The 27,510-nt window shown below is 48.2% G+C and overlaps 1 protein-coding gene across 4 annotated transcripts in view; it reads left to right on the plus strand.

Annotated features, from left to right (window-relative positions):
• Nucleotides 1–27,510, plus strand: part of hao2 (hydroxyacid oxidase 2 (long chain)) — a 242,731-nt gene that overhangs the window by 146,591 nt on the left and 68,630 nt on the right. The window lies entirely within an intron of this gene.

Genomic DNA, 27,510 nt, shown 5'->3' on the forward strand with positions numbered 1-27,510 from the left:
TTGTATTTCCTTGAGTTTAGATGGTTAAGGGGTGATCTGATTGAAACTTACAAAATACAAAAGGGCAGCACGGTAGCATAGTGGTTAGCATAAATGCTTCACAGCTCCAGGGTCCCAGGTTCGGTTCCCGGCTGGGTCACTGTCTGTGCGGAGTCTGCACGTCCTCCCCGTGTGTGCGTGGGTTTCCTCTGGGTGCTCCGGTTTCCTCCCACAGTCCAAAGATGTGCGGGTTAGGTGGATTGGCTATGCTAAATTGCCCGTAGTGTCCTAAAAAGTAAGGTTAAGGGGGGGGTGGGGTTGTTGGGTTACGGGTATAGGGTGGATACGTGGGTTTGAGTAGGGTGATCATTGCTCGGCACAACATCAAGGGCCGAAGGGCCTGTTCTGTGCTGTACTGTTCTATGTTCTATCAAGGGATTCAATGGCAAAACGACTTTGCTGAAAAAGGGCATGATTATAGAGTTCAACCATTTAAGAATGAAATCAAAACCACTTTTCACCACAAAGGGGATTAGAAATATAGGACTCTTACTCCCATAAACCTATCACAGTTGGGTCAATTGAAAATTTCAGAACCGAGATTGCTAGATATCTTCTTTGGTAATAATTTTGAGTGATATTGAGTTGAGGTATAGATCAGCCATGACCTAACTGAATGGCGTAACAGCCAATGGGTTTAATGCCTATTCCTGTTCTTATGATGATCTCCAGGCGGCACAGTGGCACAGAGGTTAGCGCTGCTGCCTCACAGCACCAGGAATCCGGGTTCAATTCCAGTCTCGGGTGACTGACTGTGAGGAGTTTGAATGTTGAAATTAAATGAAAATTGCTTATTGTCACGAGTAGGCTTCAATGAAGTTACTGTGAAAAGCCCCTAGTCGCCACATTCCGGCGCCTGTCCGGGGAGGCTGGTACGGGAATCGAACCGTGCTGCTGGCCTGCTTGGTCTGCTTTAAAAGCCAGCGATTTAGCCTTGTGAGCTAAACCAGCCCCTAGGATGTTCTCCCTGTGTCTGCGTGGGTTTCTTCTGCGTGTTCCGGTTTCATCCCATAGTCCAAAGGTGTGCAGGTTAGGTGGATTGGCCATGATAAATTGCCCGTAGATGCAAAAGGTTAGGTGGTATTATGGGGTTACAGGGATAGGGTAGGGGAGTGGCCTTGGTAGGGTGCTCTTCCAGAGGGTCGGTGTAGACTTGATGGGCCGAAAGGCCTCCTTCTGCACTGTAGGAATTCTTATGCCTTCTCATTACTGTCTCGCTAACCCGTCAAACCAGTTCATCACAATTTATGATCTTTTAATTTTTTTTTTCTAATTAAAGGGCAATTTAACATGGCTAATCCACCTACATGCATATCTTTGGGTTGTGGGGGTGAGACCTAAGCTGGTACGGGGAAAATAGTTAAAATATTTTAATGACCATTGTAGTTCTGCAAAGTCCTTTCACTTCAGGGCAGCACGGTAGCACAAGTGATTAACACTGTGGCTTCACAGCGTCAGGGTCCCAGATTCAATTCCCTGCTGGGTCACTGTCTGTGCGGAGTCTGCACGTTCTCCCTGTGTCTGCGTGGGTTTGGTCCAGGTGCTCTGGTTTCCTTCCACAGTTCAAAGACGTGCAGGTTAGGTGGATTGGCCGTGATAAATTGCCCTTGGTGCCCAAAAAAGGTTAGGAAGGGTTACAGGGATAGGGTGCAAGTGAGGGCTTAAGTGGGTCGGTGCAGACTCGATGGGCTGAATGGCCTCCTTCTGCACTGTATGTTCTATGTTTTCTATTTCATTTGCTATCTTACTTTTAAAGGTTTATTTCCTTTCCTCGTTCTTGATTTGAAAAGTAAATTGCTTCACATTTTCTATGCTGGATGCATCTGCCACCTACTAGTCTATCTGTGTCTCATTGCAGTCTTCCATAATCCTTGCTTCAATTGGTCTGTCGTAGAATCCAATGTCACAAGCAAACTTGGTATTGTTCTTTCATATTTTTTTATGTTATCTTTCAACTCCTAAATCAGAATTTAAATAAAACAAGTAAGAGTGGCTGCAAACCAAATTCCACGCTCGGGGGTCTCCATTTGGGTGACTAAGTGTTTCTGCTGCGACTGAATAGTGTGCGATACGCGTTTCCATTTGGACAAAACTGAAAGCAGTTCCTGGCCCAATGAGTGGTGTTAATTAGCGCCAGAGACTGGGAGATGGAACAGTTTTTAAGCACTCCGCACATTCATTGCAGCCACGAAGATGGCTCAGAGAAGGCCTGTTCCACCCGGGTTTGGGAGTCTGAGGTGGACCCACTGCTAGATGCCAGTGAGGAGCAGAGGGACATCCTCTTCCCTGGGGTAGGCCGCAAACTCAAGCCCGCCCTCCTGATGAGCACCTGGGAGGTGGTGGCAGAGGCAGTTCGCGCTGCCAGTCTCACCAAGCGAAGACAGCTAGTGACCCTGAAGGGGTGGTGATCATTATTGAGGCCTCTTCTCTGAGAGGGGCACAGAACCAGGGAACGTTCGAAAGGTCGTAGTGCAGGTGTCCTCTGTTTGGGGTGAGCTCTGCTGACACCCTGCTTCCTCTGCAATTGGGCACCGTGTCTAGTGGGCCATTGAATGAACCTGGCCACACCCATCTCCTTGTTTTTTTTTTAAATAATTTTTATTGAAAAATTTTGAATTTATACAACAATAACGCACCTTAGTAAAATACCAAAAATAACAATAATATTAACAATCATAAACATTCGCCCCACCTCCATGAACAACACAGCATTTTAACAACAACGCAAGTTAACACAATATAAAGTTACAGCATAGACACTACAATAAGGAACACCCCCCCCCCCCCCCCCGCCCCGGCCGGGTTGCTGCTGCTATTGACCAAGATACCTATCTTTGAGCCAGGAAGTCCAGAAAAGGCTGCCATCGTTTATAGAACCCTTGTATTGATCCTCTCAGGGCAAATTTGACCCTTTCCAGTTTTATAAATCCCGCCATGTCACTGATCCAGGTCTCCACACTTGGGGGCCTTGCATCCTTCCACTGTAGCAGAATCCTTCGTCGGGCTACTAGGGACGCAAAGGCCAGGACACCGGCCTCTTTCGCCTCCTGCACTCCCGGCTCTACCGCAACTCCAAAAATCGCGAGTCCCCACCCTGGTTTGACACCCTGGATCCAACCACCCTCGACACCGTCCCCGCCACCCCCTTCCAGAATTCTTCCAGTGCTGGGCATGCCCAGAACATATGGGCGTGGTTCGCTGGACTCCCCGAACATCTGGTGCACCTATCCTCACCCCCAAAGAACCTACTCATCCTAGTCCCGGACATGTGGGCCCGGTGCAGCACCTTAAATTGGATGAGACTAAGCCTCGCACATGAGGAGGAAGAGTTGACTCTCTCCAAGGCATCCGCCCAAGTCCCGTCCTCTATCTGCTCCCCGAGTTCCTCCTCCCATTTAGCCTTCAGCTCCTCCACTGACGACTCCTCCACCTCCTGCATTACCTTATAGATGTCAGACACCTTCCCCTCTCCGACCCACACCCCCGAAAGCACTCTGTCCATCGTCCCCTGCGAGGGCAGCAAAGGGAATCCCTCTACCTGTCGCCTCGCAAACGCCTTTACCTGCAAGTATCTGAACATGTTCCCCTGGGGAAGGCCAAATTTATCTTCCAGTTCCCCCAGGCCCGCAAACCTCCCGCCAATAAACAGGTCCCTCAATTTGCTGATGCCCGCCCTTTGCCACCCCCTAAATCCCCCATCCTTGTTCCCCGGGATGAACCGATGGTTGCCACCCAGTGGAGCCTCCATCGAGCCCCCTGTTTCCCCCCGATGCCGCCTCCACGGTCCCCAGATTCTTAGGGTCGCCGCCACCACCGGGCTTGTGGTAAACCTCTTAGGGGAGAGCGGCAACGGCGCCGTTACCATGGCACCCAGGCTCGTACCTCTACATGATGCCATCTCCATTCTTTTCCACGCCGCCCCTCCCCCCTCCATCACCCATTTACGCACCATTGACACATTGGCTGCCCAATAGTACCCCAGAAGGTTGGGCAGCGCCAGCCCGCCTCTATTCCTCCCTCACTCCAGGAACACCCTCTTCACTCTCGGAGTCCCATGCGCCCACACAAAGCTCAAAATGCTGCCAGTCACTCTCCTAAAGAAGGCCCTGGGGATAAAGATGGGCAGGCACTGAAAGAGGAACAAGAACCTCGGAAGCACCGTCATTTTGACGGACTGTACCCTCCCCGCCAACGATAATGGCAGCATGTCCCACATCTTGAACTCCTCCTCCATCTGATCTACAAGTCTGGTGAAATTATGCTTGTGAAGAGTCCCCCAGTCCCTGGCCACCTGCACCCCCAGGTACCTAAAGCTTTCCCCTGCCCGCCTAAGCGGGAGCCTACCAATTCCTTCCTCCTGGTCTCCAGGGTGCACAACAAACACCTCACACTTGCCTAAATTTAATTTATAACCTGAAAAGGTCCCGAACTCGGGTAGCAACTCCATCACCCCTGGCATCCCTCCCACCGGGTCCGCCACGTACAGTAACAGGTCATCGGCATACAACGACACCCTATGTTCCTCTCCACCTCGCACCAAGCCTCTCCACCTCTCTGAATCCCTCAACGCCATCGCCAGCGGCTCAATTGCCAGTGCAAACAACAAGGGGGACAGAGGGCAACCCTGCCTGGTCCCTCGGTAAAGCCGGAAGTACTCCGACCTCCTCCTATTCGTGGCCACGCACGCCATCGGGGCCTCATATAGCAGCCTTACCCATCTAATGAACCCTTCACCAAATCCAAACCTCCCAACGCCTCCCATAGGTACCCCCACTCCACTCTATCGAAGGCCTTGTCCACATCCAGCGCCACCACTATCTCAGCCTCCCCCTCAATCGCCGGCATCATGATGACATTCAACAATCTCCGCACATTCATGTTCAGCTGCCTTCCCTTCACAAAACCTGTCTGGTCCTCGTGCACAACCCCTGGCACACAGTCCTCTATCCTGGTGGCCAGGATTTTTGCCAGCACCTTAGCATCCACGTTGAGGAGAGATATGGGCCTGTATGAACCACACTGCTGGGGGTCCTTGTCCCTCTTTAAAATTAACGAGATCAGCGCCCGCAACATCGTCGGGGGCAAAGTCCCCCCTTCCCACGCTTGGTTGAGTGTCCGCACCAGCAAGGGGCCCACTAGGTCCACAAACTTTTTATAAAATTTCACCGGGAACCCATCCGGCCCCGGTGCCTTCCCTGACTGCATCTTCCCGATCCCCTTAACTAGCTCCTCAAGCTCAACCGGCACACCCAACCCCTCCACCTTCTCCTCCTGCACCTTCGGGAAAGAAAGCCCGTCAAGGAACCTCTCCATTCCCCTCCTCTCCCCCGTTGGCTCCGAGCGGTACAGTTCCCCGTAAAAGTCCTTGAAGACCTCATTCACCTCTACCCCCTTCCGCACCACATTCCCACTCTTATCTCTGACTCCAGCAATTTCCTTAGCCGCATCCCGCTTGCGGAGCTGATGAGCCAGCATCCTACTCGCCTTTTCACCATGTTCGTACACTGCCCCTTGTGCCTTCCTCCACTGTGCCTCCGCCTTTCTAGTGGTCAGCAAATCAAATTTAGCCTGCAGGATGCGCCTCTCCCCAACAGTCCCTCCTCTGGTGCCTATGCATACCTCCTGTCCACCTCCAGCATCTTTCCACCAGTCTATCCCTCTCACTCCTCTCGCTCCTCTCCCTGTGTGCCCGGATGGATATCAGCTCCCCACGAATCACTGCCTTCAGGGCTTCCCAAACCATCCCCACCTGAACCTCCCCCGTATCATTCACCTCGAGGTACCCCTCAATACTTGCCTGGACCCTCCTACACACCTCCTCCTCCGCCAACAACCCCACATCCAACCACCACAACGGGTGCTGGTCCCGCACCTCCCCCATCTCCAACTCTATCCAATGCGGAGCGTGGTCGGAAATTGCAATGGCCGAATACTCGGCCTCCTCCACTCTCGGAATCAGTCCCCTACTCACCACGAAGAAATCTATCCGAGAGTAGACCCTATGTACGTGGGAGAAGAAAGAGTACTCGCGTGCCCTCGGCCTCACAAACCTCCATGGATCCACCCCACCCATCTGATCCATAAACCCTCTCAGTACCTTGGCCGCCGTCGGCCTCCTACCCGTCCTAGAGCTGGACCGATCCAGTGAAGGATCCAACACCGTATTAAAGTCCCCCCCCCATGATCAGACCTCCCGCCTCCAGATCCGGGACCCGTCCCAACATACACCTCATAAAGCCCGCATCGTCCCAATTTGGGGCATACACACTAGCCAGTACCACCCTCTCTCCTTGTAGCCTGCCCCTAACCATAACATACCTACCCCCTTATGCGCCACCACCTCTGATGCCTCAAACAACACATTTTTCCCCACCAGAATCGCCACTCCCCGGTTCTTCACATCCAACCCAGAGTGGAAAACCTGCCCCACCCATCCCTTCCTCAGGCGGACCTGGTCCGCCACCTTCAGGTGGGTCTCCTGAAGCATTGCCACATCTGCCTTTAGCCCCTTCAGATGAGCCAGTACCCTCGACCGCTTCACCGGCCCATTCAACCCTCTCGCATTCCAGGTGACCAACCGGATCAGAGGGCGTCCCGCCCCCCCTCCCCCGTCGGCTAGCCATAGCCCGTCGACTGCCCGCCCCAGGCCAGCACGCCCTGCCCGACCCAGTCCCCACAGCGACAACACCTCACCTGTGTCCCCCCAGCCCCCACCAGCTCCTTCTTGACCCTACCAGCAGCAACCCGGTATTCCCCTTTCCCCCCCTCCCTTCCCCCCCCCCCCCCAGGCTAGGAACCCTCCCAGCCGCGAACCGTCCTCCATTGTACTTCCGTGGGTCAGCTAACTTCTGCTGACCCCGGAAACTCCCGCCAATAACCCGACCCCTCCCAAAGTGGGATCATCCCCCAATCTATCCCTCCTCCAGGCACCGCTCCAGCGCGGGGAAGAACCAGTTAAGGCCCCGCCTCCCCCATCTCCACCCCCCAGCCCCGCAGCACGGGAAACCAGAGGAAAGCCCGCGCTTTCGCACTGCCCCACCACACCCTTCTGACGCAGCTCCCAAATACCAGCCCCACTCCATACCCCCAACCCAACATAGAATACAACAAACCCCCCCCGACCCTCCCCGCAAGATACACAACTCAAACAATGCCCCACAGCAAAAAAAAAACATAGCAGAACAACACCCCCGTAAATAACCATATCAAAATTGCAAAAGTACAAAAAAAAAGAGAACACAGCAACAGCAGAATCCAGCACTAAAATATTACAACCGACCCCGCAACCCCCAACCCCTAGTTCAAGTCCAGTTTCTCCGTCCGCATGAAGGCCCACACCTCCTCCGGGGAATCGAAATAATAATGCCGGTCTGAATAAGTTACCCATCTCCTTGTTGATGCCACTGGAGTATGAGGGTGTCCCGAGGGGCAGCTTGGGTAGGCTTCCACATCACCAGATGCTCTCTAAACAGTTACAGGACTCAGTGAGCCTTCAGCAGAGGTAGAAGAGAGATGCCTGTAAGTAGCACCAAAAAGGTTGCGTTAAATTCACATACTGCAGCAATGGCGGTCTGAGCCATGCCACCCCGATCCTGAGGGGGGCACACTGAGTCCACGCACTTGGCACCAAGTTGTTCCTCACTACTGGCCCCGGCCTGGGAAGCCACCTCCAGCAATCCAGACAATTGTTGAGAGTGTTTGAGAGTTTCCTCAGCCTTCTGCTCCCCATTAGCAGTCATGGCACCCAGGCCCTACTTATAAATAATTGCAAACATCTGCACCCATGAGACCTCCACCTAAGAGGGGCAGGTCATCACAGAGTGGTGGGAATGAAGTGCCCAAGCCTTTAATGATATTTAAATCCATGAAAACGTCGGTTTTTCGTGGACCCACTGGTGTGGGGAGCATTCTTTGATAACGCCGCCAGCGAGGGACTGGAGCGCCAGGCACAAAACACGGCTTTTCAATTGTGTACTATTCCCCGCCCAATCGCAATTCTCGCTGCTGGCATCATGAGGTGGAGAATTCAGGCCCACATCTTTCCAATCTAAGAGATTTATCTTCATGCCTATCTTTAACGTCTTCTCCTCCAACTATGCTTCTTAGGCAGAGTCTTGGGGTCGAGGATGACTCACTTCCAGCCCAGTTTGATAAGTTCTGAAATAGCTGATGAGTCCAATGCGTATCTGAAGATTCTGCCACATGCTGAACCGGTAGGTTTGGTAGATCGTTTTTTTGAGGTTAGTGCACTCTCTCTGACACCTCAACCGTGCCTTTGCATGTTCCCAATGAAATCTCTCAATGGGTTCGGTGCCATTCTTAATGAATCTTCCCCATTTTGGACAGTCACAAATAAGGGTCTCCCATGAGTTTGACCTCTCCAGGGATGTTTTGAAGTCTGAAAGCATTTTCATTTTTCTCCTGGATGTTGCCTGCAACGGCCAAGGTCTGGGAGGAGGTGGGGAGGGTGAACAGCCAGCTGTCGTGGTGTACATAAGCATCAACGATACAGGTTAAAAAACGGGATGAGGTCCTACAAGCTGAATTCAGGGAGTTAGGGGTTAAACTAAAAAGTAGGACCTCAAAGGTAGTAATCTCAGGATTGCTACTAGTGCCACGAGCTAGTCAGCGTAGGAATGTTACGATAGATAGGATGAATGCGTGGCTCGAGAGATGGTGCAAGAGGAAGGTATTCAAATTCCTGGGGCATTGGAACCGGTTCTGGGGAGGTGGGACCAGTACAAACCGGAAGGTCTGCACCTGGGCAGGACTGGAACCGATGTCCTGGGGGAGGGGGGGGGGTGTTTGCTAGAGCTGTTGGGGAGGGTTTAAACTAATGTGGCAGGGGGATGGGATCCGATGTAGGAACACCGGTGGGGGGAGTAAAACGCTGCCAGAAACAAAAAGCAGTAAGGGGGAAAGTGTAAGGCAGAGAAGCCATAGTCAAAATCAAAAAGGGCCACAGTACAGAGTACAGTGACTAAGGAGAGTGTGAAAAGGGAGGTGGCCAATGCAAGATTGAGGGTGTTGTACCTAAATGCGCGCAGTATACAGAACAAGGTAAATGAGCTTGTTGCGCACATTGAAATTGGCCAGTACGATGTTGTGGGAATCACAGAGACGTGGCTCAGGGCTGGGACCTAAATATCCAAGGATATATGTCCTATTGAAAGGACAGGCAGATGGGCAAAGGGGGTGGGGTTGCATTTTTAGTAAGGAATGAAGTTAAATCGATAGCAAGGAGCGATATAGGATTTGGTGATACGTAATGAGGCAGACTTGATTAGGGACCTTAAGGTGAAGGAACCCTGAGGGAGCAGTGACCATCTGATAGAATTTACCCTGCAGTTTGAGAGAGAGAAGCTGCAATCAGATGTAACGGTATTACAATTAAATAATGGTAACTACAAAGACATGAGGGAGGAGCTGGCCAGAGTTGATTGGAGAAGGAGCCTAGCAGGGAAGACAGTGAAACAGCAATGGCAGGAGTTTTGGGGGGTTATTTGGGAGGCACAACAGAAATTCATCCCAAGGAGGAGGAAACATGGTAAGGGGAGCACAAGGCATCTATGGCTGACGAGAGATGTCAAGGACAGCATAAAGGTTAAAGAAAAAGCATACAAAGTGGCGAGAATTAGTGGGAAACCAGAGGATTGGGAAGCCTTTAAAAGCGAGCAGAGGACAACTAACAAAGCAATATGGGGGGAGAAGATGAAGTATGAGTGCAAGCAAGCTAGTAATATAAAGGAAGATAGGAAGAGATTTTTTTCAATTTCTGAAAGGTAAGAGAGAGGCAAAAATAGACATTGGACCACTAGAAAATGTGGCTAGAAAAGTAATAATAGGAAACAAAGAAATGGCAGACAAACTGAATAATTACTTTGCATCAGTCTTCACGGTGAAAGACACTAGTGGGATGCCAGAGCTCCAGGAGAACCAGGGGGCAGCGGTGAGTGCAGTGACCATTACTAAGGAGAAGGTTCTGGGGAAACTAAAAGGTCTGAAGGTGGATAAGTCACCTGGACCGGATGTACTACACCACAGGGTCCTAAAAGAGATAGCTAAGGAAATTGTGGAGGCATTAGTGATGATCTTTCAGGAATCACTGGAGGCAGGAAGGGTCCCAGAGGACTGGAAGGTGGCAAATGTAACAGCACTGTTTAAGAAGGGAGGGAGGCAGAAGACGGGAAATTATACGTCGGTTAGCCTGACTTCGGTCATTGGTAAGATTTTAGTGTCTGTTATTAAAGATGAGATCACGAAGCACTTGGAAGTGCATGGTAAAATAGGACGAGTCAGCACAGCTTTGTCAAAGGGAGGTCATGTCTGACAAATCTGTTAGAGTTCTTTGAGGAGGTAACAAGCAAGTTCGTCAAAGGAGAACCAATGGACGTGATTTATTTAGATTTCCAGACGTCCTTTGACAAGGTGCCGCATAGAAGACTGTTAAATAAATTAACAGCTCATAGTGTTCAGGGTAAGATCCTGGCATGGATAGAGGATTGGCTGACTGGCAGAAGGAAGGTGGGGATAAAGGGGTCTTTTTCAGGATGGCAGCCGGTGACTAGTGGTGTGCCTCAGGGGTCTGTGCTGGGACCACGACTTTTTACAATATACATTAATGATCTGGAAGAAGGGACTGAAGGCACTGTTGCTAAGTTTGCAGATGATACAAAGAGGGACAGGTAGTATTAAGGAAGCAAGGGGGCTGCAGAAGGACTTGGACAAGCTAGGAGAGTGGGCAATGAAGTTGCAAATGAAATATAGTGTGGAAAAGTGTGAGGTCATGCACTTTGGAAGGAGGAATCTAGGCATAGACTATTTTCTAAATGGGGAAATGCTTCGGGAAGCAGAAGCACAAAGGGACTTGGGAGTCCTTGTTCACGATTCTCTTGAGGTTAATGTGCAGGTTCAGTCGGCAGTTAAGAAGGCATTTGGAGTATTGTGAGCAGTTTTGGGCTCCATATCTAAGGAAGTATTTGCTCGCCTTGGAAAAGGTCCAGAGGAGGTTCACAAGAATGATCCCTGGAATGAAGAATTTGTCGTATGAGGAACGTTTGAGGACTCTGGATCTGTACTCGTTGGAGTTTAGAAGGATGAGAGGGGATCTTATTGAGACGTACAAGATACTGCGAGGCCTGGATAGAGTGGACGTGGAGAGGATGTTTCCATTTGTAGGAAAAACTAGAACCAGAGGACACCATCTCAGATTAAAGGGATGATCCTTTAAAACAGAGATGAGGAAGAATTTCTTCAGCCAGAGGGTGGTGAATCTGTGGAACTCTTTGCCCCAGAAGGCTGTGGAGGCCAATTCACTGAGTGCCTTTGAGACAGAGATAGATAGGTTCTTGATTAATAAGGGGATCAGGGGTTATGGGGAGAAGGCAGGAGAATGGGGATGAGGATTGAATGGCGGAGCAGACTCGATGGGCCAAGTGGCCTAATTCTGCTCCTGTGTCTTATAGTCTTATGGTCTGATGGCATGATTTCTGCTGTATGCCTGTTTTCTGAAGATGTGCCTAAAAAGGTGGCATAGGCCTGTCTTTTTGCTCCTGGGTCGATTATGTGAAGCCATGACACTTCTCGACACCACAAACATACCCTGGGGGGAAAAAAGCCCCGGATGTTGGAAATCTCATTCGGAGAGGTGGTGAGGTGGCAGGGTGGGGGGGGGGGGGGGGGGGGGGGCTGTGTTTGTCCTGATGGGGTGGAAGGAGGAGCCTGCTAGTCCCAGAATGAGTGAGGAAGCTGCCAGATACAGAGGTGGGCTGGATGGAAGGCTTACCTCTATGCACTGGCACTGTATGAATGATCGAAACAGAAACCTAAAAATCCCACACCTCCCCTGCCCCCGACTCTCCATGCCGACCCATATTAACTTGCCACCTCATGCCCTCACCCACCCTCCATAACCCATCTGGTATGTCAATCTATGCCCTGTATTAATCCCTAATGGAGCCCCTTACCCTCCATGGCAACCTATGCCCCTGTACACGTATCAAACTATTTTCTTTTAACATGCCAAACTTTGTTCTCCCAAAACATTGAAAGGCAGGGCTTTTAAACACCTGGACAGCTTGACAGCTTCCTTCAGAAGTTCTTTTGACCGGTCCTCTTGACAGTTGATTTTGATAGGTATGTTGGCAGTTCCAATGAGCTTGACAGTAATAGATTTATGAACATTTTTGTGTACATTCACACCTACGTTTTTAACAATTTCAAAGGGCAATTGACCTGGTGGAGGCACGATCAGTTAACATTATTAAGACAGTGGTAGAAACATACTTAACGACCACGCGAGTCAAAGATTATCGAGAGTAGGTGGACTGTGGGGTTGAGGCCACCATCAGATCAGCCATAATCTTATTGAATGGCAGAGCAGGCTCAAGGAGCTGAATGGTGAGTTCTGCTCCTAATTCTTTGTTCATATGTACCCCAAAGTGGCTTTCACCAAAGGTGTCCAGGAACCAAATCCAAAGGGATACCCTACCTCTTCAAATGTTATGCAAATACATCCAGCAAATTCAGACTAGTTTGCAACTGGCCTTATCTGCACACGTCCGGCCGCGGGTCCAGGTGGCCGCAGGTCTGCACATACGCACACCGGCCGCTTTTGCGCCGGGCCCGCGCAACATGGCGGAGCCACACAGCGGGCCAGCGCAGAAGAAAGTAGGCCCCCCGGATCGCCCGCGCCCGCCGATCGGTGACCCCTGAGCACAGCCTGGCTGTCGTGGAGGCCCCCCCCCCCCCCCCCCCGGAGTCTGATCCCCCCCACCCCCTCCAGGACAGCCACTGCGGCCCCGAGTCCGAGCTCCCGCCGGGTGGACCACGTCGGCAGGAACTCGGCCGGTTGACCGCAGAGAATCGCTGCCGGGGCCTCTTTCAACAGCCCCGACCGGCACTCCGTTGATTGCGCGAGCGACTGTCGCCGATTCTCCGGTCGCCAGCGCGGGCTCGCAGAATCCGGGCCAGTGTGTCTCCCATTGTTCCTCAAAATCAGTGACTTTGCAGTTAGACACGCCTTCTGCAAATGTGCCTGCCACCAATCTTCAAATCATCCAGTAACTATCGCATCCATCAGTACCAACATACAAAATAAAAACATTCAGGCCCTCAAGCCTGCTCTACCATTCAGTAAGATCACCTTTGTGTTTCAACTTCCAAATTTCCATCTCACCTGATAACCTTTGATCCCTTTGCCCAACAAGAATCTATCTGCAACAAAAACAGAGGATGCTGGGAAAAGACAGCAGGTCTGGCAGCACCTGCAGGGAGAGATAGACAAGGTTGTCATTTTGAATCGTTTGACTCTTCTTCACAACTAAAAGAATCTATCTAACTCTGGCTTAAAAATATTCAATGACCCCGCCTCCACTGCCTCCTGAGGCAGACAGCTGCAAGTCTCACAATTCTCTGAGAGAAATAATTTCTCTTAATTTCTGTTCTAAAAGAGCGACCCCTAATTTTCAAACAGTGCCCCCTAGTTCTGGACTCACCCACAAGAGGAAACATCCTTTCCATGTCCATCTTGTCAAAAGGATCTTACAAACCTCAATCAAGTCACCCCTCACTCCTCTAAACTCCAGTGGAAACAAGTCCAAGTTTGTCTAAATTTTCCCATTAAGACAACCCACTCATTCCAGGATTCAACCTAATAAACGTGCTCTGGACCCCTTCAATTAGCATAACACAATGTGCAGTTGTCCTCCCATTCCCATATATTAAAAGGTACAAAGATCCGAATTAAAAGGTTAAAAGGATTACTCAGGTAACCAAATTAACAAGTGAAAACACTTAATAAGGAAACAATGGTAAATGGATATATAAGGACCAATCTTTCTCAGAGTCTACACCATGCTGATACCTGTGCTCACCTGTCCCATACTATTTAGTTGTCCTCCAACTAACCTCCAAACTTCAGTGGGATTAGTGCTGGAGGCCATCCATTGGGCATCTTCCTGGATTGCAATCTGATAAATTTCCATCCATAAAGATGTGGGATGGAATTTTATGACTCTGTCGCGGTGGGGACCATTCAAAAGGATAACCATTCAAAAGTCCATTGACTTCGGCAGGGTTGTAAAATCCCGCCAGTGTAGAATCCCGCCAGTGTAGAATCCCGCCAGTGTAGAATCCCGCCAGTGTTAAATCCCACCAGTGTAAAATCCCACCAGTGTAGAATTCCCCCAATGTTAAGACCTGCCGGTGTTAAGACCCACCAGTGTAGAATTCCGCCAGTGTAGAATTCCGCCAGTGTAGAATTCTGCCAGTGTAGCATTCCGCCAGTGTTAAGACCCGCCAGTGTCAAGACCCGCCAGTGTTAAGACCCGCCAGTGTTAAGACCCGCCAGTGTTAAGACCCGCCAGTGTTAAGACCCGCCAGTGTTAAGACCCGCCAGTGTTAAGACCCGCCAGTGTTAAGACCCGCCAGTGTTAAGACCCGCCAGTGTTAAGACCCGCCAGTGTTAAGACCCGCCAGTGTTAAGACCCGCCAGTGTTAAGACCCGCCAGTGTTAAGACCCGCCAGTGTTAAGACCCGCCAGTGTTAAGACCCGCCAGTGTTAAGACCCGCCAGTGTTAAGACCCGCCAGTGTTAAGACCCGCCAGTGTTAAGACCCGCCAGTGTTGAATACCGCCAGTGTAGGATACCGCCAGTGTAGAATACCGCCAGTGTAGAATCCCGCCAGTGTAGACTCCCGCCAGTGTAGACTCCCGCCAGTGTAGACTCCCGCCAGTGTTAAGACCAGCCAGTGTTAAGACGTGCCAGTGTGGAATCCCGCCAGTGTGGAATCCCGCCAGTGTGGAATCCCGCCAGTGTGGAATCCCGCCAGTGTGGAATCCCGCCAGTGTGGAATCCCGCCAGTGTTAAGACCAGTCAGTGTTAAGACCAGTCAGTGTTAAGACCAGTCAGTGTTAAGACCAGTCAGTGTTAAGACCAGTCAGTGTTAAGACCAGTCAGTGTTAAGACCAGTCAGTGTTAAGACCAGTCAGTGTTAAGACCAGTCAGTGTAGAATTCTGCCAGTATAAAATCCCGCCAGTGTAAAATTCCCACCCATGAAGTTGCAAGTGTGAGTTTAAGATATGAATTAAGTAAATAAAAGGAGTATAAGGAGTTACTCCTTAATCCGGAATGCTTGTGCTCACAGGGAGCCCAGCTTTTCATTTTATATCTCTAGCCCATGTCTTTCTGTCATGGACCATATAGGGATGAGTTGGAAGGTGTGGTGTGAGTATCCTGTTTAATCGAAGTCTAAGGGTAATTGTCCCTAAAGGCAACAGCTGGGTAAAGACTGCAAAGTGAAGTAAAGGTGGAAGTTGAGTTGATAGGTTGGTTGAGAAGAGAAAGAGGTTGAAATCAGAAGTAGTAGAGAGGGCAGAGACAGCCAAGCCAGAATTAGATTATCAATTTCACAGATACCTGTGATTTATTACATCTGATCTAATAGATCAGAGCTTTTTAAACTTTTTGATGTTTTTTCAGGTGATCCACTTTAACCAAGTGGCTCACGCATGTGGAGGTCCTGACATTCTATTCATAGTTAGTGTTGGTGCTGCTCTGTCTTGTTGTGGACTTAGTGGAGCAACTAACATTCTCTCTGGCAAATTTAGATATAAGATCCTAGCCTGTAAGTTTATTGATAGTTGGTGTCTCTGACCCTCTCTTTCAGATGACAAAATGCTCAATGGGTTACATGCAGTTTGTTATTACGCAGGTAGCATAGGAAGAGTGTAAATCAACTTACTCGAAAGGGAAATAAAATTGGCATCAATTGCACGTACAGGCATGCTGTCCTATTCATTGCCTCATGTGGTCATATTGTGTATTGCAGAGAGAAAATGTATTTTGTTTGCCCAGAGAAGAGGTCGGGGAATCTTTGCAAAATCAATTTTGATGACCCATTTTTTAACATCCCATGACCCACCCGAGGGCTGTGATCCCCACTTTGAAAAGCACTGTGATAGATAATCTGAAAAGACATTGTCTATCTCTACCCACTTTTCAAGCTGCTGAGTGGGAAAGTTAACAACGTAAATGGCAAAGGTACTAACTATATTTAATGGCAAAGGCCCTTGGTCCTTTTGTCATTCACCTTATATCATTGTCCTCTGCCTCTTGACCCTTCCACCAATGGGATTTCTTTCTTCCTATGTACTCTGTCTAGGTGCCTCATGATTTTGAACACAACTCAAACTTCTCTACGGAGAACAATCCACTTTCTCCAATCAATCTGCATGTCCCTCACCCCTGGGATCATTCCCATCAATCTTTTCTGCACTTCCTCCAAAGCCTTCACATTCCTCCGAAAGTGCCCAGAATTGGAAAATCCTCCAGTCGTGGGCTGATATTTTGTAAAGGTTCACCACAAAATCCTTGTTTTTGTACTCTATGTTTGTATTTATAAAACCCAGGTTCCTGTTTGCTTCTTAAACCCATTCTCAGCCAGCCCTGCCAAGTGCAATGATTTGTATACTTTTACCCCTACCCCTAGACCCCCCTGCACCCCTCTTTAGAATTGCGCCTTTATTTCTTCTCCTCATTCTTCCTACCAAAATGTATCGCTTCACACATATCTGCATTGAATTACATCTGCCCATTCCATCAGCCTGTTTATGTCCTCTGAGTTTTATCACTACCTTCCTCACAGTTCACCAGTTTTTCCAAGTTTTGTGTCATTTGCAAGTTTTGAAATCTTCCCCTCTATACTCAAGTCCAGATCATTAATCTAGATCAAGGAAAGAAGCAGTTCTAGCGCAATGTTGGTAATGTGCACTCTGAAACCGTGGCCCTGTAGCAGTAAATCAAACCAAGTAGGTGGTAGGACTCTTAATAATTTCCTGAGAAGACCTGTATGCCAGACATTGCAATAGGAAAACAATACCAGTCCTAAATTTATATCAACTGTAATATGACATTAATTGGAAATCTCTGATATCTTAAGAAAATGTGCAATGTCTATATTTATAAAGATCTTAAAAATCAGTAAAATGGGGGTAATCACTGTGAACAAGCTACCCTTAGATCTTGTAAATAAAAGAAAAATACAGTGGATGCTGAAATCTGAAACAGAAATTCTAGGAAAACTCAGCAGGTCTGCCAGCATCTGAGGAGAGAGAAAATCGAGTTAATATTTTGAGCCTGTATGACTCTTCAGAGCTTTTTAACACTTGTAACTTTTGTTGGGAATATAAGAGTTTGGAATTTCAATGGAACAGCGGTAAATTATACCTAAGTAAGCCCTGATTCCAACTGACACCCTCAACACTGTTGACATCTCTCAGCTCATACACAATGCCAACTATTCAACCAAACACACTGCAGCACTGCCACACTTGCCTCTGTCTTGTAGGACAAGGTGGTACACAATTGGAGGCAGGAGGAGCTAACCAGTGGTGACAGACATAGCTGCCTTACACCCTATGAGGCGTTGTTGCTGGCCTTTACTGAAGGAGCCATGACTGAGGCCATGGCCAACTCGAGTCCTGACCCCATTGATGATGGTGGTTCCTTTGTACCTATTTCTCCTTCTCATATCCCAATCACCATCAACCTACAATCTTATATGCAAGGTGGAACTATGTGTCTTGCTTTTCCCCATCCCTTCACCATGATTCTGCCCTTCTGCCTGGAAGAGAATGAGGTGATAGAGCAGGAAGACAGTATAGAGGAAGAAACGGTGCCTTTTGCTCTCACATGTATAGCTACCAACTCAGATGTTGGATCTGCATGTAGTGAGTGAACAATTTGGAGGAGAGATTTGCATATGGTGAGGCAGGCACAAACATGAATGGCCTGCAAACAAGTTTTGGGACAAGCCTGCTGGAGGTTGAGGTTGTAAATCACTTCTGCTGCAAGAGACACAAATAACAACTTAACTGGGGCGGCCTATGGAAAAAGGCTGATGGGCTTGCACATTGAAATGCCTGATGTCCAGAAAGACTGACGTTACTGCTAAGGGGCATGTTGGAATCTGGCATCAATTGGCCACACGGATTTGTGCACCTCCTTCCCAACTTGGTAGTCAACTCAATAAGAACACTTGCAGACCCAAGCATAATGAAATATCTGATGGCTGACGTCTCTCAGCACAAGCCGAAGCCAGCCAAAGTCTGGTTGCTACAGTGGAAGCTCAGACTGACGTCATACAATCTCAGCTTGCAGTCACCCAAGCTCAGACTGCTACTTTCATAGCTGAGAATACCAGTGGCCAAAGGCACTTCCAGCATCTCATAAAGGTCCAGCTATCAGTCCTCCAACACGTTGCTCTGGTTGCTAAAGTGACAGTGGCTTGTTGGATCACCAGGACAGGCAAAGGCACATGGAATACAGGCACAAAATATATGCACAAGGCTGATTTCCATGCGGCATAATAGAATTTGTATAGAATTTCCATTTGGCACCTGCTAAGTGAGCAAGCCTTCTATGAAGCCAGATGCTTGCTCTGCCTGTTTTTCTCTGGTAAATAAGTGTATTCAGCTCTTTTTCTGTATGCAGCTCTCCATTATGCAACAATACACGAAAGCTATGTGATGCTGTAAATATTCTGTTGTAAATATCTTCATCCTTCTGTGAGGCTGCAGTTAAAGTAACAGCTGATTTTAATGAGCACTCTTGCCAAAATTGAGATAGGAGAATTACTCCCTGAAGATCCACGGCCTATATAACATTTCTACCGCACCATATCTGAGAGCATGTGATTCAGTGTAACCAAGGTCTTCACCAGATGCTACATCACTCCCTACAGACTGCAGTAACTTTAATGAACAGTACAAACCAAACATTTCCACTAAATCAACAGCAGCCAGTGGAAATCAATGAGCAACTAACTTGAAAATTGTTGATGATCCCTTTAAATAGCGTTAGTGGAGTGAGATGGATCTGTACAAATTAAAGTATAGTGGAGTATTGAGGTTAAAAATAGCACTGCTGCAGTCAAATCAGTCTTATGCAATGACTGATGTCACATCCGTTAACTCTGCTTCCTTCCTGCGCTCCCTGCACCCTCGCTAAGGCCCCCACAAGAATGGAATCGGCTGCAGCTCGCACTAGAAATGTGCAGTGTAGACACAATTTTTGACCTGAAATGACACCTGCAGTGCCTAAGATAACTGCATTTTGTGCCCTTACTGTGTCATTCACCTTTGACCCACAGCATTTTGGCATAGTTTACCAATCCATCCTCCTCCGGTGCCTTTCCTTTGTGGACTATCTCTATGAGACTGCCCTTGATTGCTTCCACTCTTAGCAGTGTCAATGTAGCCAACTTGTTCTTATAATGAATTTTTCTCCAATTTGCACATAACCACCCCAGGAGAACCCCAAAGTTCCTGGGCAGGTTTGCCATCTGGCAATGCCGGAATCGGAGAACGCGATTGGGTGGAGAATTGGTTCCGACGGCGAAATCGCAGTGGCTGCCGATTTCACGTGAAATCGCAATTCTCTGTCACGAGGACAGCTGCGTCAATGCGATCCAGAACGCACGTACAGTAAACGCCCTTGGCATATCATTAGCGGGCCAGACTAAGTATCAGGACATCCGCGATTCTCCGCATCCAATGGACTGGATTCCCGGCGGCGAATTCACATGTGCTTTTAAAAATTGTGAAACAGGCGCCATGACTGCTCAGGGAGAGAAGGGGGGTACGGAAAGTGTCCAACATCACCATAATTTGCTGACAGTTGTGCCGCTGCCCGGGGGGGAGGGGGGGGGGGGCTTCTGCCAGGGTGAGGCGGATTAGTGAGGGGTAACCAGGAAGTGGGCTGATAGGTCAGGGTAGACGGGCATGGAATACCATTGCCACAACCTGCAAGGCAGCCACGCAGCTGCGCACACCGCTGACTGCCGACTGTGAACTTTGGGCCACAGGTTGCACAACCAGTGCGATCTTGTTGGCTGGGATGAGGGTGTATGGGGAGTGCAGTGTGTACATGCGGCTTCAGCTTGTCGGCTTCCTGTGTCAATCACGAATCCGGAGAATCCGGCACTGTTTCTCGTTGGAATCGATTCTGTTCCATGTGGTGCCGGTGCTCGGCCCTCAATGGTCGCTGAATCAGTCCAGGTGCGGCACCAGTTTTCCTGTTATGGAAGTCCCCTAATCCTGCCCCAGCATCAACACTTAGTCTCAGGAACAGCTGCCGTTCTTTACCCTTCCCTTTGTATCATTTGCATATGACCAGTGTTCCCTCTGAGGTTCACGCTGGCACAGCTGCGCCGTTCTCTGAATTGTATCATTCACTGAAATAAACTGGCTGTTCAGCAGGGTGAATCAAGCAGGGGGAGGAACTCAGCATCACACCCAAACTGCAAGAGTCTGAACTGCTGGAGAGAGAATGGGAGAAAGTGCAGCTGTAATCGGGAGAGAGGGAATCTGTGATTGGAGAAACAGTGAGTGTGGGAGAGAGGGGATCTGTGATTGGAGGAACAGTGAGTGTGGGAGAGCGAGGATCTGTGATTGGAGGAACAGTGAGTGTGGGAGAGCGAGGATCTGTGATTGGAGGAACAGTGAATGCAAGTGAGAGGGAATCTATGATAATATGAATATACAAATATTCAAACCAGGAGAGGGCACCTCAAGCCTGCTCCACCATTCAATTTAAACTATGGCTGATCTGATTTAAACCTCAGCTTCACGTTTCTGCCTACCCATGGTAACCTTTTGCACTCTTGTTTGTCAGTAATCTATCCAGGGTTGGGGGGGGGGGTCACGTGACATGAATACGGGAGCAGCTGTTTTTGCGAGCTCTGGTTTTGTTCGTCTTTCAATCCTTTATTTTATCCCTGTGCACGTTTAATCATTGTCTTTATTTTGGGGATATATGTCTTCCACTATGACCCTGGATGAGCCTGATTGGAGTTCTGCGCTGAGGAGCCGAGTCAAATTGTAGAGAATCAACGTTTGACGGAGGCAGTTGGAGTTAGCTGCAGTGGGGCCCAGCCTGCAATGGCTTTGTTACTGTTGAGCAGGCTTATGTCTCGATGGCGCTGTGTGCATCGGGATGATGGCTTCCATTGAGAATATTGTTCTGGATGATGATCTCAGCACTATGGTGCAGGTCTTCGGTGCTCACTTCGAGGAACTACAAGGTATCCTTGAGAGAATGGTGGAGGTACAGGAGAGAATTCTTGTAATCAGTAGAGCACTTTCCCTGGTAAGGGTCCCGCCTTCAGATCATCGAGATCCTGCTGCATGGAGTGTCGTCTATCCTGACGGATTCGGGAGGTGGGGGATGGACAAGGAGCGTCCATGAGCCCGTTCCCTGGCAAGAAGTGGGAGGCGAGTTCCCGACTGAATTTGAAAATTGGCAGCCATGCATTAGAAGTCTTGACCTGGAGACTGGGCATGTCAGGTTCGATGGAGCACAATGTTTCTGGTCTTCGAGGCCTGGGGTCGTTTGGGCTCCCTGACCACTGGCCCTATATTATCCTGTTCTCAATGCTTGTCGTGAGGGGTTGGTGGCTGATCGTGCCAAGTCACCCCCCATCCCCGGCCAGGGCCTAGGCTGTGGGTCCCTTGGGTGGAGGGGCAACAGCATGGTGGATGTGAAGATGCTTTGTTTGTTGAAAGTTTTGAGAAATCCTGATGATCATGTCATAGCGTCATTGTCCTGCAGTTCTTCAATAATTCTGGACGTTATTGCCTTGTGGTTATGCTGTCGATTTTTTGTCTTTTCTCCTGCAAGAGCACACGAGGTGTGCATGAGGGCGAGAGACTCCTGTTCTAGCAAAAAACATTTTAAGTCGATTATGTGATATGCGGTCTGTGCACAGGTTTACTACTTTTTTATGTGCTGCAATCCTTGTAGTTATGGGAAGGGAGTGCATTTTGGACCCCCCTCATCTCATTCATAGTGAAGGTGAGTGGAGCCACGGCAGAATGATGACTGGATGGTTGGTATGGAGTTGTGTGATGAGGATAGTTATGTCCTCCTTGAGACTGAGATAGGCTGCCAATAAGAGCTAATTGTATCTGGTTCTATTTTGAGTTTTGTAATTTTGAATTTAAGAATCCTTGTCTATCTCCTTCAATGGTCTGTGCAGATTATGTACTCTGGAAAGGACGAGGTTCCTTCTGACTCTTCCTTAAGGTGGGCGTTTTTTGGGGCAGCACGGTAGCATTGTGGTTAGCACAATTGCTTCACAGCTCCAGGGTCCCAGGTTCGATTCCGGCTTGGGTCACTATCTGTGCGGAGTCAGCACATCCTCCCCCTGTGTGCGTGGGTTTCCTCCGGGTGCTCCGGTTTCCTCCCACAGTCCAAAGATGTGCAGGTTAGGTGGATTGGCCATGATAAATTGCCCTCAGTGTCCAAAATTGCCCTTAATGTTGGGTGGGGTTACCGGGTTATGGGGATAGGGTGGAGGTGTTGACCTTGGGTAGGGTGCTCTTTCCAAGAGCCGGTGCAGACTCGATGGACCAAATGGCCTCCTTCTGCACTGTAAATTCTATGAAATGGAAGAAAATGAGTGGTGGCGCATGCCAAGGCGGTTTCCGTTCATCCTTGATTGTTTTGTTTAAGAGAGAGTCTATAAGCCAGGCCTTTACGTTGTTGGAGTCCTTCCTTTGTGTGGGGGTGGGATTGATGGGGGAGTTAGGTGTCCTTCTCCAAGCGGTTTTATATGATGGTTTCATGAGTGTCCTCCTCATTGTGGGGTTGGGTTTTCCATGTGGAAGCAGTGTTTGTGTTTCTGTTGAGGCAGCACTGTCGTATCCCAAAATATCCTTCTGGGAATGATGTGCAGTGTTGGGCAGTGGCTAATATTCCTTTGTCGGCTCGAGTGTTCCTCCCTTCGGGCAGTTTCTTTTTTCTCTTCGCCTCCTCATCTGAATGAGCAGTGTACAAGTCCTGGTCTAGTCCGGTGGTCTGCGGAGGGTTTCCCTTATTGTACCAGGGGGAGGGAACTGCTCTTCACAACAGGGCACCCAGTTATTGAGTGCCTTGACTATTCTTCTCTTTGGTGGTGGGGTCTCGCCAGCTAGAGCTGGCGTAATATTTTATTTAGTGTTAATGGGGGTGGTGCACTGCCCTGGGTGTGATTGGTGATGTGCAGGATCAGCTGAGGTGTGTCGGGTGTGCTGGAGGTCCTGGGAGGACTGATTCCTATGTGTCAGAATGTTTCGGCTAGGCTAGGTCGGGTGTTATGGTTCATATCCTCTTCCCCCTTGGGGCTTGGGATGACCCTTTGCAAAGGCACTTAGTAGGGATAACCTAAGAGGCTGAGCTTTGCTTTGGAGGTGTTTGAATATCACTGATTTATGGATTCTTCTGTGCACGGGGGCCTGGGGTTGAGTCGAGTCCAGTACTTTGGTTGATATCCTGTTGCCCCCCTCCCCATGGTCGGGACGTTTGAATGGACGTTTTTCTCTTTTCATTGATGGATGATTCGTGTGTGGCGGGCGAGTGCGGACCCATAGTTGGGTCCTGATCGTTTTTTTGTCCTTTGATCCACTCCTGGTAGATCTCCTTCCCTTTTTTTCTTTATTGGCAGATGCTGATGGCATTGCACATAATCTGAATATCGAGCAGCTGGTCCTCTCTGTACAAATATGTGGAATGATGTTGGTTCTGTACTGGGTGGGCCTGAGATCATGTTGTGTTGTGTGGTACACATATAACATCCTTTTAGAGCAGGACGTCTCATGTATTTTCTTCGTATTTCTCTATTCATTTTTAAGAGTGAATATAAATAATCTGTGATTGGCTCCTGCAAGGGTACAAAACGGGTCTGGTATCCGAGGGGAGGAGGTTGCGGTGTGTCACTGGTGCTTCAGGTGTTGCTGAGTTGAGTATTGGTGTGCGCTCGAACGTGGCGCGAAAAGGTTATCCTGAACTCTTGCGGTGGTTGTGAGCAGTTGCCACGGGGGAAGATGTGCATCATTTTACCATGTCTTCATGGCCTTATCCTGCTTCTTCCTTGTTCTCTAGTTGGGCTGAAAGCGGCATCATGTTATGTCTAATGATTGTATTGACTTAATTATACTGCTGGTTTCCTGTTCCCCTCTGTATTCATGTATGTTGAGAATTTTATTTTTTTTCTATGTTGTACCATTCCTGTGTTTTAGTTGTGTTGCTTATTATTGTAATAACCTGCGCGAGACACACGGGGCGGGTTCGATTGTTTTCCCCATGTGGCTTGATCAGCTCCCTCACTATGTGGCCGATGACCATGTTATATGAAAGGTTGGCCAGATGGGAACTGATCGACACAAGAGAGAGGACTCAATGAGGTTCAAGTGGGCACCTTGTAAATAGTATGCTCTTATAAATAAAAGTCTTCTTTTGTTACTCTCTGACTCCCATTGCCTTTATTAAAGTTATAAGTGTAAAACCTCAATAAACATACATTTAAAAAAAATATGTCTCTGTCTTAAAGATCTTCAAAGGCTCCCCCTCAACTACCTTTTGAGAAAGAGAATTCCCAAGTCTCACAGTCCTCTTGAGAGCAAGAATGTTTCCTCATCTCTGTCTTAAATGGGTAACTCATAGAAATGAAGAAACATAGAAAATAGAAGCAGGAGGATGCCATATGGCCCATTGAGCCTGCTCTGTCATTCATTATGATCATGGCAAATCAATACCCTGATCCCACCTTGCCCCATAACCCTTGATTCCTTTTGCCCCAAGAGCTATGTCTAATTCCTTCTTGAAATTACACAATATTTTGGCCGCAACTACTTTCTATGATAGCAAATTCCACAGATTCACCACTCTCTGGGTGAAGACATTTCTCCTCACCTCAGTCCTGGCTGAGGCATTTAACAGATATTTTATGTCAGTCTTCACACTGGAAGACATAAATAACATGCCAATAATTGTTGGCAAGGAAGCTATGGCAGGTGAGGACCTAGAAACAATCATTATCACTAAGAAGGTAGTGTTGTGCAAGCTAATGGGGCTAAAGTTAGACAAGTCTCCTGGCACTGAAGGAATGCATCCCAGGGTACTAAAAGAGATGGCGGGGGAAATAGCAAATGCGCTCGTGGTAATTTACCGAAATTCGCTCGACTCTGGGTCAGTTTCGGCAGATTGGAAAACAGAAAATGTGACGTCACTGTTTAAAACAGGAGGTAGACAAAAGGTAGGTAACTATAGGCTGGTTAGCTTAACTTCTAGTGTGGGGAAAATGCTTGAATCTGTTGTTAAGAAAAAAATAGTGAGACATCTGGATAGGAATTGTCGTATTGGGCAGACACAACATGGGTTCATGAAAGGCAGGTCACGTTTGGCTAATTTAGTGGAATTCTTTGAGGACATTACGAGCATGGTAGACAATGGGGAACTGGTGGATTTGGTGTATCTGGATTTCCAGAAGGCATTCAACAAGATGCCGCACAAAAGGCTGCTGCATACGATAAAGGCGCATGGCATTACAGGTGATGTATTAGCATGGATAGAGGATTGGTTAACTGACAAAAAGCAAAGAGTGGGGATAAATGGGTGTTTTTCTGGTTGGTGATCAGTGGCTAGTGGTGTGCCTCAGGGACCAGTGTTGGGTCCACAATTGTTCGCAATTTACATAGATGATCCGGAGTTGGGGACCAAGTGTAATGTGTCAAAGTTCGCAGATAATACTAAGATGAGGATAGAGCCAAGTGTGCAGAGGACACTGAAAGTCTGCAGAAGGATCTAGACAGTTTAAGTGAATGGGCAAGGGTCTGCACATGGAGTGCAATGTTGATAAATGTGAGGTCATCCATTTTGGTAGTGATAACAGCAAAATGGACTATTATTTAAATGGTAAAAAACTGCAGCTTGCTGCTCTGCATAGGGATCTTAGTGTCCTTGTGCATAAATCGACAAAAATTGGTTTGCAGGTGCAGCAAGTAATTAAGAAGGCAAATAGAATGTTGTCCTTCATTGCTAAGTCTAGCCTGTTCAACCTTTCCATAAAGACAACTTGCCAATTCGAGATATTAATCTAGTAAATCTTTTCTGAAATGGTTCCAACACATATTGCCTTATCAAAGGCATGATCGAATGGCCTCATCACGTCAGAGGCAGAGACGCGACGAGGCCATTAAATCTCGTGAGAGGCCTATCATGAAAATTGCGATACTTGGAACGCCTCATAAGATTTAACAAGATCTTGCGAGAATTCACGATTTTGATCTCACTCTCACTGGACGAGATCGAGATTTATATATTTAAGTGAGCACTGTCAGGCTGGCAATACAATGCCAGGGTGCCAGGATGCCAGTACCCAGGAATGGGGTCCGGTGGTGCCCTGTTCTGGAAAGGTGGGGTGAGGAGGAGCTCAAGGACCCCCCTAAGAGATATGTTGGGGCATTAGGGGGGTTCCAGAGACCACAGTAGGGTGTCCGAGGAGGCTGGGAGATCGGGGTAGCATTTAGTCAGTGCAGGAAATTGGGTAAGTGCAGTCTCGATGGGCCATTCCCAACCAAGCCCCAAAAAAACAGAGTCCCGTTTGACAGCAGGGTCGTTCTCAGCACTGCAGGCTGCACCCGGAAGGGGACTCTGTTTTTTGGGCATTAAATCGCACCCCAATACTGTATACAGTGCTCCAGATGTGGTCTCACCAATGTCCTATATAACTGAAGCATTATTTCCCTACTCTTTTATCCAATCCCCTCACAATAAACAATAACATTTTATTAAATTTCCAATTACTTGTTGCACCTGCATACTAACCTTTTTAGATTCATGCACAAGGACACTCAGATTCCTCTGCACCTTCCGGAGCTCTATAATCTCACTCCATTTAGGTAATATGCTTCTTTTTTATTCATCCTGCCAAAATAAACAGCCTCACATTTTCCCACATTGTACTTAATTTGCCAAATCTTTACCCACTAGCACAGTGGTTAGCACTATTGTTTCACAGTGCCAGGGACCCAGGTTCGATTCGCGGCTTGTGTCACGATCTGTGCAGAGTCTGCAGGCTCTCTCCGTGTCTGCCTGGGTTTCCTCCGGGTGTTCCGGTTTCCTCCCACAAGTCCCAAAAGACTGCTTGTTAGGTGAATTGGACATTCGGAATTCTCCTTAGTGTACCGAACAGGCATCGGAGTGTGGCGACAAGGGGCTTTTAAAAGTAACTTCATTGCACTGTTAATGTAAACTTACTTGTGATACTAATAAAGATTATTTTTATTATTGATCTATCTATGTCCCTTTGTAACCTCCTGATGTACTCTTCACAATGTACTTTCCTATCTATATTTCTGTCGTCAACAAATTTAGCAATCAAAGCATCGGTTCCTTCGTCCAAATCATTTATTCAATTTCTTTTCTTTAAAATATTTTCATTCTCCTCCTTTTTCACATTTTCTCCCAAATTTACACCCACCAACAATAAACAATAATCAATAACGAAAATGTCAATCCCCATGTCAATAACAATGATCCCATCCTCCCACCAAACCCCAAACATTAGCCTGCATGTTCACATAAACAAATGACAAAAAGGAATCAGAAATCACCCATAGTCACCATTAAAACACATAGTCCCCCTCCCCCCA

Source organism: Scyliorhinus canicula, chromosome 7 (genome assembly GCF_902713615.1).
Source record: "Scyliorhinus canicula chromosome 7, sScyCan1.1, whole genome shotgun sequence".
Lineage (NCBI taxonomy): Eukaryota > Metazoa > Chordata > Chondrichthyes > Carcharhiniformes > Scyliorhinidae > Scyliorhinus > Scyliorhinus canicula.